A 3,778-nucleotide genomic window follows, 5' to 3' on the forward strand; every position below is an offset into this window, starting at 1 on the left:
CATCTTTCAAAGAAGGAAAAAAAAAACTTGGCACACTACCATTTAACTTGTTTGTTTCTTCACAAATGGTGAAAATACTAAAGTACAGACAAGGAATAATCATAATGTTGTGGCCAACATTATAAATATGGAATTATAAATTTAAACATTTGTGAAGGGAGCTCATCTTGGTGCTCTGTGGTGACCTAGATGGATGGGATAGGGGGGCGTTAGGGACGTCCAAGAGGTAGGGGATATATGTAGATATATAGCTGATTCACTTTGTTGTACAACAGAAACTAACACAACATTGTAAAGCAACTATACTCCAATAAAAAAATAAATAAATAAAATATAAAAAGTAAATAAATCTGGTAGTCAGTGCAGCTCCGTGGGGTCTCTGCATCTAGTAGGGTCAGTCTCTGCATTCCTGACAGTGCTCACCTTTATCCATTTTCCCATGTCCTTCACTCCTGCCTCTTATTCCTCCCATCTGTTCCATCAAAGGTCCAGTGGGTCCCCCAGGCCACCTTGTCTTCCTCCACCAAAGCCACCCTTTGTCCATGCCCTGGCCACCACAGAAGCCACCTCTGTCTCCACCACAGCCACCTCTGAACATTCCACTAGAACCACTATGGTCCATGAGGCCACCTCGTCCTCCCAGCATGCTACCAGGGCCACCTCTGCCATGGTCACTGCCCGGGGGCGGGAAAGGTGGTGGGAGAAAGCCTTCAGGCTTTGGGACCTTACACTGGTTTCACTCTGTTCTCCAGGTGAAGTTCTGCTTTGCACACCCCTGATTGGGGCACTGCCAGTCTCCAGCTTGGTGCTAGACCTTTCCTCCTCCAGACAGGTCCCCTTGGGAACTGCGGGGCCCTCTTGGTGGGAAGCCTCCTCTGTCTCCTCCTCGGCCTCCAATGTAACCCATGGGTCCTCCAGGACCTCCTGGGCCCCTTGGACCTCCTTGGAGAAGTGTCGCCATCCCTCTGCCTTCACAGGGTGACATTACTCCCTGCATGCTGTTCATTGGAGGCTTCTTCCAAGCCAGAGAAATTTTAAGTTTGCTCCCTTGAAAATCCTTCCCATCAAATCACTTGACAGCAGTATTGGCAGTTGGTGGGTCTTCAAAGGACACTGTAGCATCACCTTTGCGCTTTCCTGTTTCCTTGTCAAAGTATATATGTCTCATGGGTTATCCAGTTCTCTTGTTCATCTTAACAACTCCACACTGCTTAAAGAAGTCTGCCAGATCATCTAGAGTCACATTGTCATTTAATCCCTGCACATAAATTGCACTGTTGTCAGAGTCTTCATCTGGATCTGCAGGTGGGCCTAAATCAAGATCTGGTCCTTCATCTATGGGTCCACCAGGCTTATTGAAGCCACCTTGCTCTTCAGTGCCCATTCCACCACGTCCTCCCCACCCACCTGTGCTCATGCCTCCAGGATCAAATCCCCCTCTTCCACTGCCTTGGTTATCAGGGCCACTCATGCTCTGGTTCTCTCCTGGATTTAGGTTTCAAAGAATTATCAGTGTTCTGTGGTTACAACAACTGAAAAATCTCAACAAAAATCATAGTGAAAAATCAAAATTGTTGTCCAGACTAGGATAAATATCTAAAGATTCACCATGTCTTTAGGCTAAAATAGATCTTGAACAGTATTATGCTTTTACTTGTTAAGATATGAATTACTGTGCTTTACCTGCACTAAGTAACCACTTTGAAACACATTGTTTTGGGGGTATTATTAAGAAGTAAATATATAAACAAAAAATCTCCATGGAATATATTAAGCTTTAGCTGTAAATTAGCTGTTTTGAGCACTTAATTAAAATACTATGTCATTCTTTTCTTAAGTAGAGTGATTTTCCTATAAGAGAGTTTAAGATATCAAGAACATGAATTTGCAATCACCCGGCTTAATCAAGCCTGAGTACCCCCATTGCCTACTAATCTATCAGAAACTGTTGTGGTCATACATTGTTCATGCAGGTGTGATGCTGAAATGACTCATACTGGCAGAAAGCTCAGGTTCATTAGGTAAAAATCAAACTTGATCTTGCATTATAATGCAGTCTTCTAACATGCATTTAAGAAACAATAGTGTAGCTCTTTGTGGTTGCAACCACTTCTATTATTTTCTCCTAAGATATTGTGCATATGCTCTTTTGAGTTAATCAAATGTGTTACAATCACACTTTATCTTACCAACACAACTTTTTTTGAGTACTAAAAAATTCCTCCTGACCCAGCTAAAGAAGAACATGAAATAGAATTTTATTCTTAGAGAATGGGAATGAATTTTTAAATTATCCATAAGTTCCTACCCATAATTCCAAGGACACAGATCTGCTTGACCACTGGCTAGAAGTAAGAGTATCTGGAAGTAAGAAGTCAAAAAGCAGAGCAAAACTGTGTTTACATGAGGTGAATTCTAAATTTTGGTTACGTTAAGTTAGGGTGCGAGCTTTCTCAGCTACCACTAACTGGAATGCAATTATGTATTACTGATCAGGTATTCAATAGTCAAAAATTAGTGGTACATAAAGTATTGTTTTGGCATTTAAGTAGTTACTGTCCTCATGATCGATATACTGTCTTGTCATGTATGACAAGATCTGGGACCCAAGTGATAGTCTGAGATACATACCATCTTGAACAATTTTACATACTTGAGACAGAGTGGGCTAGATACTTGCACCACTCTGATTTGATCTGATTGGCTTAGAGCTTCAAGAAGCCAACTGTATAATAGCTCTATTGGTTATTGGGATTCCTTTTCCTTGCTTGTCTTTTTTATAGGATCTCTGAAATGCATGCTCTGTTATGGTCAATAGTTTTAGAGAACGAACTTATGATTACCAGGGGGAAGGGCGGGGAGAAGGGATAGACTGAGAGTTTGGGACTAACATGTACACACTGCTATATTTAAAATAAAATGCCTTTCCATGAAAAAAAAAAATTTTGTTTTCTCAGATTATTTTTTTTTATGCCAGAAGACTGTTATTTGTAATAAGTTTTTTCATGTCATATAGTTTTTTGAGTCATATAGCAAGTATTGTTGCCATGCAAACTATAGGTGTAAAACAGAGAAATTAATGGTTATTCTTCCTTTCTTTTAACAACCATGTAATGAGCACCACCAGTTTTATGCAGGACTAACTCTGTGAGACCCAGAAAGATGAATAATGAAGCAGCCATTGATCACAGGGGCTAACAATCCAGGAGGGAAAGCAACAAGTACAGATACTTACAATAACTACAATTGTTAAAAGTGCATTTCATGAGTGGTGTTGAGAAATGCTGGGGCTACGAAAGGGAAAGATCAATTTGACTTTGGAGTATCAGGAAAGACTTCACGAGGTCAGTAGATAAAGCAATGTTTGTAGATAAGCACTGCAGAAAACCAAAATTTAATCTCTTCTTTCATTTCCTATTTGATGTTTAAATCTCCATACCTCACTTGACCTTTCTCATTTGTAACAGGAGATTTAAAACTTTTGTCTTAAGGACAGATTGCATATCTAAATATAAAAGGCAAAAAATAAAGGATTTACAAAAAACTCATAGGAGAAAATCTTTATGATCTTGGAATAGGAAAAGCTTCCTTAAACAGTACATAAAGAGGTTAAGAACATATAAATCTTTTGTTTTGTCTTCATCAACCAGTAAGACAGTGGAAGACGGATGGACAGACTAGAAGATGTGAAGATATTGGTGATACTATGTCTGAAAAATGACTCATATCTTAAATATTTTTAAAGATCTCTCAGAATTAGGTAAGGAAAAGACATTTA

The 3,778-nt window shown here is 39.5% G+C and overlaps 1 pseudogene; it reads right to left on the bottom strand.

Moving 5' to 3' along the window:
• Window positions 1–385: 385 nt before the first annotated feature.
• Window positions 386–2,312, bottom strand: LOC132370129 (RNA-binding protein EWS-like; annotated as a pseudogene).
• Between the last annotated feature and the right edge of the window lie 1,466 nt (window positions 2,313–3,778).

Source organism: Balaenoptera ricei, chromosome 8 (assembly GCF_028023285.1).
Source record: "Balaenoptera ricei isolate mBalRic1 chromosome 8, mBalRic1.hap2, whole genome shotgun sequence".
Classification (NCBI taxonomy): Eukaryota; Metazoa; Chordata; class Mammalia; order Artiodactyla; family Balaenopteridae; genus Balaenoptera; species Balaenoptera ricei.